Below are 14,087 nucleotides of genomic sequence, written 5' to 3'. Positions count from 1 at the left end.
CTTTTCATGTGTATGTCAGCGGGCGGGGATCATAGGAGAATGGGGGAGAGGAGCTACAAGGAACATGTATTGAGAGACAAGAGTTTCTCAGCCTCGGCAACCTTGGCATTTGGGGCAGGATAATTCTTGGTTGCGGGAGCTGTCCTGTGCATTGTAGGATGTTTAGCAGCATCTCTGGTCCCTACCTACCAGATGCCAGTTGTATCTGCTTCCCCCCACCCAGTTGTGACAACCCAAAATGTTTCCAGATATCACCAAATGTCCTCAGGGGGCAGAATCAGCCCTGGTTGAGAAACCCTGAGTCTGTGCTGGGCACTTCTACCTCATTCTCTCCTGTAATTCTCACTACACACAGGCCTTTCTCCCTCATTCGAGACAAGAAGCCAGGCTGGAACTAGACACCAGATCTGTCTGATTCCAAGGTCTGGTCTCTGTGTTCCACCAGCTTCCACGGGAGTGGAGTCCATGCCAAGTCCCCTGACTGAGGACAGTCTCTGTTCAGGGAAAACATGCAGAGACCTGATAGGAATGCCCTTCCATGGTCCAATGACCTTGGATGTGACTCTTTGAACATCTGGAAGACCTCCTGTCCCTCTCCTCTCTTCTTAACTCCAGCCACACCAGAGATTCCAAGATGGGAGAGTCCATCCATCCTTCAGCTCAAGTGAAATCTTGGTCTGCAGCGGGGAGAGGAGAGAGCGGAAGAGGAAGCACAGAGAAGGAACAATACGTGAAGCCAGTTTACATCTCAGTACGAAGAAACCCACCAGGCTCAAATTCACTGGAAAGTACGTGCCTTTCTCTACCAGCTCCTATTTAAATTAGAAGTAGGAGACTTTGTAGGTGAAATCAAAGCAGCATCCTTTCCTGTTGATATTGGGAACCTAAGAAAAAAATACCGTGTCCATTGGTAAGGTTTCCAGATGAGTTTACTATTTTAGTACGTGTAATAATACTTTTATTATGGTGAAATTAACACCACTGGTGGTGCGCTGTGTGGTTCATTATCACTGAAGAAACCACGCATAAGAATCAAACACTTCTAAATGTTCATCATTGATATTTATGGCTATTTTTCAATTTAGGGCCTTACCTGTTCTTACCTGAAATTTTTGAACAGTCCCTAAACAGGGTTCCCCAACTCCAGTCTCCACCTTATCTATTTCGCCAGTGTCTCCTCTATATTTATGTGAGACTGATATTTCCATAGTATAAATTTGCCCATCCCTCTCCTCTTTCAGTGCTGCAAAGGCTCCTTCTCAAACCTCAGGATAAAATTTAAATTACTTGGCATGACTCACAGGATTTTCTGAATATGAGTTAGAATTATTGTTTGCCACTCCTATACCGAGCTTATATTTCAGTCACACGGAACCAGTGGAAATTCTCCAAATGCTCTTGCTTTCTTCGTTTCTTTATAAACTTTTGTAACTGTTGTACACTTTGCCTGGAATATCCTTCCCATTTTTCTCTAGCTGGTTAATTTCTTCTTGTTTTTGAAGACTCAGCTCAAGGGTCTCTTCTTTCTAGAACTCTTCCTTAACGCTCTCCTCCTTTGTCTACTCTGTTTGCCTTCTGCAGTAACCCAAGCAGGCCACGGTGACATCCTAAGTCAGAAAGTTACTTGCTAATTTCTCTGTCTCCTTCACTAGCCTGTGAGTGTCTCAAGGGCAGGGAATATATCTCAGTCATCACTTTACCCTCAGTGCCTAGCACAATGCCTGACGTAGAACAGATGGAAGAAATACTCAATAAATGTTTGTCAGACACTTGGCTGGCTGTACCCATCAGTCATTGATGGTTCAGCCCAATCATTTACCTTCTCCTTTTGGACACCCCAACTTAGATCATATTCAAACCTTAAAATTGATCAGAAACACTCTCGTCCAGATCTTAAGAAACTAGTAAGCCATTTTGGGAGGGATCAGTTAATTTTTATTATTCCTCTGTGAAGTATTGTATTGAGTGACTGAGCTCTCAACGTTCAATCTCTTCCACCACCCGAATGCTTGAAAACCAGAGGGAGTGAGGCTGGAAAACACAGTAGATGTCAGGGTTAAAGCAAAGGGAGTGTCTTCTGCCTTTGCTGGATTTGAAGTCCCCCTCTGACACATGCTCGCTGTTTATTATTCATGGTGCCTTTTACTTGTTCACAAGGTTTAAGAATCGTTGCTGTTGGGTTCGGGGCATCCCAAGTGGTCTCTGTCTTCCCAGTTAATTACTTATCTCTTCACCAATACCAAGATGACCCTTTGCACACCGTAGGTGCTCTATCACTGGATCTACTAACTGACTGGCTTAGCACTTTGTTCTGCCTGAGGGCAGGAAAGCAAAAGAAACCTCCTTAGGATGCTTTATTCCTGGTCATGGTAAGGACTCAAGCTGTGCTGAGCTGAGCTGAGCAATTTTCGTAAACTCTTTATTTATTCATTTATTTAGCCTGCCCGTCCACCCTCCTTCACAGCTGCAAATGCCTTTTAACACAACTGTGGGTTAGGAAAGGTGTCAGAAATGTGTCGGGAGCAGAAGGTTTGGAGTCTGTTTGGCTGTAAATAACTTGTGAGGAGTGTCAGTGGTGCCCCTGGATTAGCCAGTGTCGGATGGAGCCCAGCTCAGCAGCCCTTCCCGGGACCCTTTCCCCCTCGGGCTCTGCTTTCTCTTGGGAAATCCCGTGCCTCATGTTATCCGAGGGAAGAAGAAAGTTTTCCTCTTCCTTGGCTACGGCAGATTTATTTGTGAGCCAAATGTAGTGCCAACTTGACAGTCCAAAGGGTCAGACTGTGAACGGATTGATGAAAACTTTGTAACAGCGCATGCATCTAATACACCGACTATCGGTAATGGGTGGAATTGATTTTTTAAAAGTAACTGGGCTTAGTATTTCCTTTCCCCCCTAACTCCAGGAAGAGACAGGAACGACGATGTTTGCAGAGTTTTGTTGGGGAGGATGGTGTGGGCTTGTCCCCAGAGAGGAAGGCCTGGATGGTTCATGAGCACTGCAGAGGTGGGAGCTGTGAGTTCAGAGCTAGAGTTGGAACCCTCCAGAGACAGGTGAGAGGAGAGACCCGTTCCTTGACATGTCCCAGGTGTGAGGCCTGGATTCTACAAGGCAGACCGTAGCGGAGGGACATCTTCAAAGCCCAGGAGATGGATGGCAGATGACAAGGACAAGGGCTGGTGCTAGGCGGTGACCTTCGTAGGTGGCCGTAGCAATAGGAAAAGTCAAGACCGGGACCATCATAAGAGTCCATGGAGGGAAAAAGAGAGGAGGCCCCAAATTACTGAGCCTGGTAGCTGGGAGCTCACAGCAGATCAAGTCTGATTTTGAGAAATCAAGTGACGTTCCTTGGATGCTGCTAGCATACCAGCTACTATTTTTGGAGAAGCTGGGAACCTCCTAGAAACATGGGAATAAAAATAAACAGATTGTTGATTAGGCTCCATGCTATATGAGCCACTGTACAGAGAGCTGCCTGTTCTGTCTGCCTAAACTGGGCTAACGTAGTTTCTGTCCTCGAAGAACTTGGATTCTGAGAAATTCTGGTAGTCTGTGTTTTTACAGGAGTTTAGAATTAGTTTATTCTTTAAGCATGTCTCCCTAGGAGAGAAGAGAGTAAGCAAGGTAGGTTGGGAGCAAGTAGATTTTCAAGCCCTTGTAGTTTTGACACTGAAGCCACATTCAAGCCTGACTCCCGTTGGATATAAGTGTATAACCTAGAATCCATTGCCCGCTGCCTGGAGGCTCTGGCTGGGAGCGCTGGCTCTGGAGTCAAAGGCAGACCTGGGTTGCAGTTTCTGCTCTGTAATTCATGGTTGCACCACCTTGGTGAAGCCCCTTGCCCCATAACCTTAATAGTGTCTCCATCTGGAAAATGCAGTTCTTTTTTTCTTTTGGCCACGCGGCTCGCCTTGAGGGATCTTAGTTCAGGGATCAAACCCACACCCCCTGCAGTGGAAGCTCAGAGTCCTAACCACTGGACCACCAGGGAAGTCCCTGGAAAATGTAGTTCTTAATAGTTCCTACCTCACGGCGCTGCTGAGGATTCCAAATGTGATGGAACTTGCATCTTAACAGAGCATGTAGGCTATCTACAAAGAAATAAATATTTATTCTGATGTCAAAAAGTGAAACGTGCTGTGAAATTGAAACAGAGCCAGGGTAGGTGGTTATTTTCGGTCCTGGTGGTTAGGAAGGGCCCACTCCCAGGAGACGGCGAGGTGAGGGTGTGAGCTGATATATATAAAGAACATACTTTCTTTCAGACCCCAAGCTGAATGTTCCAGAACTGCTTGTTACTCTCTTATTGAAACACACAACAACTGATTCAGGACTAAGGCCCCGCTCATGAGAACAGGGGTTAAGGAGACATGGCGACTCTCTTTCTTGTATTGAGTCTGAGTCTGCAAGGCTCTGGCAATGACAAAGCGTACGTAATTTGCTACCTTGGAAGATGTCCTAACTATCGAGACAATACCCTTGAAAGATTGCCAAAGAGATGTAAAGAATGAAATGTAAAAGGAGCAAAAAGGGGGATATATGCAGGGCAGAGAAAAAGAAAGCATATAGGAGTGTGTGTGTGTGTGTGTGTGTGTGTGTGTGTGTGTGTGTGTGTGTGTGTATGAGAGAGAGAGAGAGAAAGAGAGGAAAAGCTACCAGAAATGAGAAGAGGTGTAGAAACTAAGAGATGCTTTTTATAATTTTTTAATAAAGGATATATTCTGAGTCAATGGATTTCACTGGGTCTCAGTGGGTTTCTGAGCCCCAAGTTTCTTGCGATGCATTAGCCAGACTGTATAAAGAATTGGCTCCCAGAAAGGCATGGTCATTTGTTCTCAGTTCTGTGTGCTCCCCAATCCCCCACCGCTTGATGTCAACTTCTGACATTTTCCGTCCGGCAATTTATACACTGTCACCTGCCAGCCCTCCCATAGTACTCGTGTTTGTTTGATCTCATACAAACTCCCCTCTCCGATCTGTTGATGCAATAATAAATCTGGGGACCTTTGAAGATAGTGTGCTGTGGGAGATCACAAATGGAAGTCTTTTCTTGACACTTAAGCATCCTGAATGCTGAGTCCCCAGTGCTGATGGGGCTACATTGTGCATCTCCTTTTAGACACATTTAGACAAATCCATCAAGCAGGAGTCCCTAAAAGCCTGTAATTTTCCAGGCAATATGGGAGATACCACATTGGTAATGGAAGATTCCTCTAGAGCAGCGTGATCCTGAGCTAAGCTATCTATTTGAATTCAATTGTTTTAAGCACTTCTGAGCTCCTGGTGTGATAGCAGGAGCCTCACAAGATTTAACTTAAAGACATGGGCATGACCCTCAAGAAACTTAAAGTCCCAAATAGCATGTTCCTTTGGGATATTACTATTTTGCAAACACTTTTTGGTATCTCATAGCCCTGTGTGAACATCTTCAGGGGCTCGGTTGCTAAGTACATTTTAGGCTCTTTAACCTGGAATTCAGTCTTCCCCAAGTGCTTTGCTGCCTGTCTCCCAATTTTCTCCCTTAAAAACCCTCTTCTTTGATCCCCTGCCCCACTCCCAGCCCCTGATCACTGCCAGACACTGCTGTCCATGCCCTACCCGTTCCTGAGAACTCACTTCAGATCCTACTTCTTCCATGCCTTTCCTCATCCCTCTTCTTTTATTTTTTTTTAGTGGCTTTCCTTTTTAGAGCAGTTTTAGGTTGACAGCAAAACTGAGCAGAAAATACAGAGTTTTCCCATATGCCCGTCTCCCCACACCCAAGCCTCCCCTACTATCCACTTCCCCCACTACAGAGGTGCATTGTTACAGCTGATGGACCTACACTGACACGTCATCGTCACCCCAAATTCAGTTTGCACACGAGGGTTCACTCTGGTGTCCCTCATTCTGTGGGTTTTGACGAACGTATAATGACAGGCATCCTCACCATAGCATCGTGCGAAGTAGTTCCACTGCCCTAAAAACCCACTGGACTTTGCCTGTTCATCCTCCCCCCCCCCCCCCGACCCTGACAACCACTGATTTTTTATTGTCCCCGTAGTTTTGCCTTTTTCAGAAAGTCATGCAGTTGGAGTCATGCGGTATGCAGGCTTCTTTCCCTCAGTAACGACATGCACTTACGGTTCCCCCATGTCTCCTCATGGCTTGATCGGTCATTTCTTTTTCGTGTTAATAATACTCCATCGTCCGGATGTGCCACGCCCTGCCGCTCCTTCAGAAATCCTGGTAGTTCTTAAGGTCTAGACCTGCTCTGTCTGATGCACGGGCTGCTAGCTACATAACATTTAAATAAAATGGCTGTTTAGATTGAAAATAATTAACATTAAGTGAAATAAAAAATTCAGTGTCTCCGTCACATTAGCTGCACTGAGACTGCTCGGTAGCCCCATGTGGCTGGCGGCTACTGTTTTAGCCCAGATACAGGGCAGCTCTGATCATTCAGAAGATTCTACTGCATACATAGCCCTGCTCTATTGATGTGGTCACTAGGCATGTTATCTTTGGTTTTAATTTTTAAATTTTTTGCCTGCACCACGCGGCTTGGGGGATCTTAGTTCCCAAACCAGGGATTGAACCCGGTCCCTCAGCAGTGAAAGCCTGGAGTCCTAACCACTGGACAGCCAGGGAATTCGCACTTCCCGCTAGGCATGTTAATGTATTGAGGTTCTACGGTAGTTCGATGCCTCGTCTAATGAATGTACGTTAACTAATTTAATCCCATTCACAGCCCTGTGGGTGTGGTGCTATTGCTATTCCCATTTTACACAGGAAAATCTGAAGGTCAGAAAGGTTAAGTGATACATCCAATGTCGCACAGTTAGTGGCGGCGGGGCCGGGACTGGAGCCAGGTGTCCCCGACGCCAGGACACTGTTCTCAGATGCTAAACATCCTGCCGGTCATCTGCTCCGTGACAGCTGCTCCTTCACTTCCGATCCTAAAATCCTCCATCAGCAGGGGTTGCACATAATCCATCGTTTACAGATGAGAAAACTGAGATTTCAAAATGTGAGTGAATGTCCACGGTCCCAGAGGTGAAGTCATCGGCAGGACAGTGGCTGGACGCCCGGCCCCTCCCGGCCAGACCGGCAGCCTTTGTTCCGCCCTGTTTTCCGGGATGCAGGGGCTGTCGCGTACTTCGGCAGCACCGAAGCAGTCAGCACAAAGCCTTTGGCAGAGCCAGATCTCTACTTGCCGAGGGACGCGGAGAGGAGAGACCACAGTCTAGCTTCCTCCCCGCCGGGAGCTGTGAGGGGTTTGTGAGACTAGAATGTCTTTCACGTGCCTTCCTGGGCTATGGTTTGCCTTCTTCTGAGAAGGACAGGAAGCAGACGTGAGGTGGTGAAGAAGCACACGGCACTGGCTGTCGGGAGCAATGACTCGTTCATTCGGCAGCATTCGACATTTATTGGGCACCCACTGCATGCCAGACCCTGAGACAAGATGGGTCCAGATGTGAGCAAGGAAGCTGGGAAGGCGATGTGCAAATTCAAAGCTGGAGCCAGAGACAGAGGACGCCCTGGGAGCAGCAGGCAAGCAGTGGCGGGATGGGAGGGGCGAGGCCGGGCCAGATGCTGTCTTTTGCAGACACAAAACTTGTGGAGGATGAAGTGGCCTCCTTGGAGGATGCCTGGTAAATGCTAAAAGCGAGATCAATTTCTGACTTTTTCTCTATATAGGAGAAGCCTCCTGACCCTGGTGGAGGTGCCTGTAGCTACAGAACCAACTGTGATTTCATATTTACGGCTGGAATTTACAGCTCTGCCCTCCCAACCCCCTAAGACAGCCAAGGTCCCTTCAAATGGACATTTGAGCTTGGGCTGATTTTCGGTACTTCCTGGGGAGAAGAAAGAAAAGAAAAGAGTTGGGGGGATGATGGTGGAGGGAGGAAGTGTCTGCCTTCAGGCCTTGGGAGAGACAGTCACTGGGTGGTAACTATTGAGTGGACGTGCACGGCCCCCCCGGACCACAAGGCCAAGGCAGGTGGGGAGCAGGGCAGTTTTCTAGAATTCTTGTACAATCCCTGTGCAGACTTCCACCCACCCCCTGGAGCCTCCCCCAGGCAGCTCAGGAACAGCTGGAGGACACGGCAGCCGCTGGCCTTAGCTGAGTGTGTGGCTGGCGTGGCCGCCCCCATCACTCAGGTCCTGGCCCCACCTGCCGCTGCAGCTTCGTGCCCTTCCTGCCCTGGAGACGTGACCACAGCTGCTCCTTGTGCGCCCCTCCCCCCGGGGCCGGACCTGAGCCCCCAGCCCTTTCTCCTGCCCGCCTGCTCCTCTGTGGCCGCCCTGCTCAGCATACCCTCCATCACTTCTGTAGCCCCTGTCCTCCTTCAGTACTTTTTCCTGCTTGCCCGGTGCCGAGTCTGGAGACGGAATCTCAGATCCCACTGGCTGAGCAGATGGGGTGCTGCTGTCCAGCTCTGCTGTTTGCCTCCCGCCCCTGCCCTCTCCTCAGACACAGGTGACCAGAGCGACCCTTTTAAGCGTCAGTTGCCTCTTGCCATTCCTTGACTCGGGGCTCTAATGGCTGCCATTCATCCTGAGAGCAGAGGCCAGGTTCCCTTCATCAAGGGACAGCAAAGCTTTACACGACCTGACCCCGGCCCATCACTCCCCCGCCCACTCACTTGGCTCCAGCCACACTGGCCCCCTGGCCGCTCCTCACATGTGCCAGCTCACCCTGGACAAGGGCTGCCCGCTTCTCCTGTCCCTGGGGGGCTCTTCCCCTGGACACCCACGTTGCTCACTTCTCTGCTGCCTTCAGTGTAGACCAGCCAGGCTAGAAAGAGAGCTTTGCAAAAGGATAAGATGAGAAAGACATCCAAATTCACCTCCCCACCCTTCCCTTCCCTTCTGGCAGTCTCTAGCCTCTTCACTCCGGTTTTCTTTTTCTCCGGAGCATGTACCAGACATGGCTGAATCCAGGGCTCAGCCACCCCTGAAATCTCTCCCATCTCACGGCTCTCCTTTCCTCTGGTTCAGTTTCACTCCCTTCTCCACAGCGTTGGCAAAATAGCCTCCAGCCTCTCTGGGCTTTAGCCTTCAGTTTGCAAACCCAGTACAAAAAGCAGGCTCCATTTCCAATGGTTCCTGAAAGAGGACAAGGGCTGATTCTCCCTGGACCAACTTGAGACTTGGCTTATTTTTGAACCACACTGTGTGGCCAGGGGAGGGGACCCTTCTGCTTGGTGAGGCCCGGGTCACATATCTGTCCCTGGAAATGGAGTGGGGGTGGGATAAGCCCTGCCCAAAGCACCGAGCTTGAAACTGATGAGCAATGGTTCCCAAAGGGAGATTCGGGCACAGCTCCCAGGAGAAGGGGAGATGGATCCAGGGCAGATGAGAAGACTCCATGTTCACTGGGTTCCCCCCAGCCACTTCCCCGTTTGCTTCCCAGCTCTTCCCCCTGGGCCCATCCTGTCTGCACCCTGCAGTCATTTTGAGCTCACAAAATATACCGTATCATCTGTTACTCTCCTGTTAGTAAGTCTTTGGTGCCTAGAGGTTAAAGTCCAAGCATCTTAGACCAGCATTAAAAGCCACCGCAGATCAGCCTCACCTCATCTTTCCCATCTTGTCTCCTTGAAAGCTCTCAGCCTGGCCTGGTGGGGCTGCTCGCTGCCGAATCCCCGTCCCATGCTTTCTGTGCGTGAGCCCCCCCTCCCAAAATATAGCGGCGTCACCTCCAACCCGACCACTTCCTTCAATACCTGGCCGTGCCTTTCTGAAGCCCTAGAATATTGACCACTTCTGGCCTTTCCTATACATTGTCCTACATTGTTAGCTATCCACTCAAGACCTCTCCCTCCATTCCTCCAAGCCCGTGGCAGATCACTTGAGGTTAGAGACCATCTTGCATGTCCCCCATAGCCCCAACTGTGAGAACCCGATAAATCATGACTGCTTGTTTAGGTGCCACTCTTCTACATATCAGCCTTATTCCAGAGAGCTTGCCTCTGCCTCCTCAGGCCCCGCAGATGGATGCTGGGACTGTGGGTTGTGTGTGACATTAAGGACAAGTCAGTGGGTCACTGAAGGAGTTAGAAACGTGAAGAGTCTTCACACACTCTGTCCCCCCCTTCTCTCTTCCTGTCTCCTTCCTGAAAAGGAGGGATTTCCTCACCAGGGATCAGTGTCATCCCTCAGATTGTTCCTAGTGGCCTCTTGTCCTCTGGAGATGGGCTCCGTGCTCTCATATAACTGGTCAATCCCTGCTTTCTTTTCTTCACCCCTCCCCCACTGCTTGCCCCACTGCTTCGCTCCCCCACTTCACACTCTCCCTCGGACACTGCCGTGCCGTGGTGGGCACTGCCCTCTAGCCAGGAGAGCTGGCCGTGTGACCTTGAGCTCTCTCAGTCTCAGTACTCAGATTGTAAGGTAGAGATGCAGGATGTACTTCACAGTTACCACACAGACCAAATGAATAAGGCGTGAAAACGCTTTTGATGGTGCTAGATGCATAGCGAGCGCTCAGCTTCTGGTGATGGAGCAGTCTGTCTCTCTCAGCTGCTGCCTCTTTGGTCACGGCTGACATGAGGCTGCCATCTAGTAGGCTTGCAGCTGACCACTGTGAGGGGCTGGTGGGGATGGGGGCCAAGTCAGGCCCCACGTCCTCCTGGGGCAGGGAGCGTGGATGTCTGCTCTGGCTCTGAGGTGTGAGCGTGCAGCCGTCGTGCTTCTGTGGGTCCATAGCCCAGTCCCCAGGCGTGGGTCTGCCAGCATCTCCAGTGGTCTCCCTGCTAACCAGAGGGTGGAGCAGAAATCCTAATCTGACCCACACGTGGCTCTGGGTCACTTTTCCTACCAATTCCTGCTTCACGCTGTAGGTGGCACACAGGGCAGGGGGCTACGCTGAGTTCAGGTTTTCATTTTTATGAAGCTCAGGCCCACCCTCCCTCCACTTTTTAGCAGTTTTCCAGATCATCAGGTAGAATGAGTGTGTTGATGGGGACATATCCAGTGCTCCTATGGTACAGAGACCTTCAAGTGAACGGGAATAAAATAAACCAAGAGTGGCTCTGTGAGGATAAAGTCCTACCGTGAGAACAAGCTTTAGAGTCGGACCCCCGTTCTGAATCATAAAGAAGTCGAGAACTTGAGCCCAGAAAGGAAGAAGGAACAGGGAGAAGAAGCAGAACTCAGTAACACGGCACAGCATTTCCAAGAGTGTGTGCACCTGTGCCTCCAGAGCTGACTAGGTGGGCAAACTGCTCGGAGAACGACGCATGTGACGCCACCCACTGGAGCTCTGCGGTGCATATCGATGTAAGCTCGGAAGTCCTAAAGGGAAAAAAATGTGTTTGACTTGATGTAGCTGAGTTTTTGCCGGATTAGATGGGTAGAGCTACACTTTTTTTCTGCGTAACGACTATGGACACTTCACAGAGCTGTTGTTTCTCAGAGTATGTCATCAACCACAAAAGTTATACACAGCTCCATATTGGACTCTGTGTACATTGTAGGAGTTCATTCACTCATTCAAAAATATTTTTGATCCCCTACTGTTCACCAGACCCTTAGGCCCAATGGCGAGAAAGACAAATCCTCTACCTCATGGAGCTTACCTTCTCCTGGGCAGAGACCGACAAAAAGCGCAGCAGATGGTGACAAGTAGGGTAAACAAGGGTCTCTGTCTGCAGAGAAGGTGGGAGGGATGGACTAGAATTTCAGGTGTGTATATGTGGCGGGTAGGTAAGTCACCCAGACATCATCCCAGGAGAGGAAGCATCAGGGCCTGGCCCCAGAGGTGGGATGTGCCATCTGGGTCTGAAGAGCTTCAAGGAAGCCAGTGAGTTTGTGAGGGGCGGGGGTGGGGTTTAAGGGACAGGAGGAAGGAGGTGTCAGAGTGGGTGCTGGAATGATTCTGTGAGAGGCTCAGAGAAGGGGAGGCCTGGGGAAGGGGCAGGAGTGAAGGAAGGGTAGTAAAAAGACCTCATGGCGTTCCACACGTGGGGAACGATCACAAGGGAAGGTGGGAGGTGGAGAGCACAGCACATGCTCTGGGCTCAAGGTCACAGGGTGTGGACTCAAGTCCCCCCCCCCACCCCGATCTCCGTCCCACGGTTACCAGGCAGGAGAGCGGCAGCCCTCCCCAGGATGCTGGGTGGTTATACAGTGTGTGCCAAGCGCCACAGAAAGGGACGGGATGGTTTCCACAGAAACAGGTACTCGGGCACCTTTGCCAGCAGTGATGTGTGAACCGCTCTGTTCCATCACGTTCAGGTAGAGGCAGCAGGCTGATCTCTAGGATGCATTGGACATCTTTCTTGCTCTTAATGCCCTCTCCCCATCCCCACGCCTCAATGAGATAAGAAATAGGTACTATTGCCCATCACGTTTTAGAAACGGAGACAGTAAGAGCAGTTAGGAGTTTTGTTTGAGTTCTTCCTGGAACTCAACACTTGGAAGTGGAGCCAAGATAGGGCTCCACAGTTGTGTCTGTTCTGCTGACCATGACTCATTTCCAGAAGCTAGCCACGCATTCTATAAAAAGTTTTAATTGTGGTAAAATACACATAACATAGAATAACATCTTAACCGTTTTTAAGTGTACAGTTGAGTGTCAAGTGCGTTCACATTGTTGTGTAACCCATCCCCAGACGTCCTTTCATCTTACAAAATAGAAACTCTGCCCATTAAACAAGAATTCCCCCATTACCCCTCCCCCCAGCCCCTGGCAACCACCATTCTACTTTCTGTCTCTATGAATTTGATGGCTCTGGGGATCTCTGATAAGTGGAATCATACAATATTTATCTTTTTGTGACAGGTTTTCTTCACTTAGCATAATGTCCCCAAGGTCTGTCCATGTTATATGTGCCAGAATTTCTTTCTTCTGTAACACTGGATAATGTTCCATTATATATATTTATCCATGCATCCATCAGTGGACACCTGGGTTGCTTCCCTCTTTTGGCTATGGTGAATAACACTGCTTTGAACACAGGTGTATGAATATCTGTTTGAGACCCCATCTTCAATTCTTGCCCAGAAGTAGAATTGTTGAATGGAAAATATGGTGATTATATTTTCAATTTCTTGAGAAACCTTCACATTGTTTTTCATAGTAACTACACCACTTTACATTCCCACATATAAGGCACAAGAGTTCCAATTCCTCCACATCTTTGCCAACACTTCTATTTTATGTTTTTGTTTCTTTGTTTGTTTGGTTTGACTTTCTTTTATTGTAGTCATCCCATTGGGTGTGTATGTCTCATTGTGGTTTCAATTTGCATGTTTTTAATGATTAGTGATGTTGACTACATTTTCATGTGATTTTTGGCCATCTGTGTATCTTCTATGCATGTCCTTTGGCCATTTTTAAGAGGGTTGTTTGCTAGTCAAGAAATTTTAATGATCACTGGGATAAGATAATAAATATAAAGGAATAGGGCAAGCTGGGCTAAGAGTTTATCAGCCCTGACTCCAATATCCCAGCTGGCCGAACCTCTCAACCTCCCCATGGACATGGCGAAGCCTCCTATTCAGGGTGGCTGTTGACACTAGTGGTGAGAAATTCTGGCCCCCGAGAAATGACTGGGAAGAATCAGGGCTGGCTTTAGGGCCCTACCTTTCATCCAAACTGAGGTTGAAGAAGAAATTATTTCTGTGTAAACAAAAATTTTTGTCCCTTCCCTTTTCCCTTTTTCAGCCCAATCTGAAGTATTACTATATCCACAGCAACTATAACCACCACCATCCCGACCACCGCCTCTGCTACCAGCATGGATCACGAGCTCACCGTGGACCACATCTGGTGCCCCCAGATGGAATCCGTCGGTGTTCAAATCCCCAGGTGAGAAATCGCCAGCCGTTAAGTCATCTGATTGGCTAAACATCCAAAGCATCTGAAAATGAGAAGACAATGTGCGTCTTCTTTTTTTGTTTTTCATCCGTACCAGAAAGTAATGAAGTGGTGGTTGGGAATTTTAAGCAGCAGCTTCAGTCAGGCTGGGTGGTTTACAGAGATTAACTTACCCCCTTGGAGCGCTCAGCAACCAACCAGAAGGCTTTCCCCAACCAAGCAATTTTATAATTAAGTGATAATTGTTTTTTGGAGGTTTCTTTTTCCCCCTGGGTAGCC

The sequence above is a fragment of the Phocoena phocoena genome, chromosome 8 (genome assembly GCF_963924675.1).
Source record: "Phocoena phocoena chromosome 8, mPhoPho1.1, whole genome shotgun sequence".
Classification (NCBI taxonomy): domain Eukaryota; kingdom Metazoa; phylum Chordata; class Mammalia; order Artiodactyla; family Phocoenidae; genus Phocoena; species Phocoena phocoena.
The sequence above is the reverse complement of the archived record's forward strand: the minus strand, read 5'-3'. Positions refer to the sequence as shown.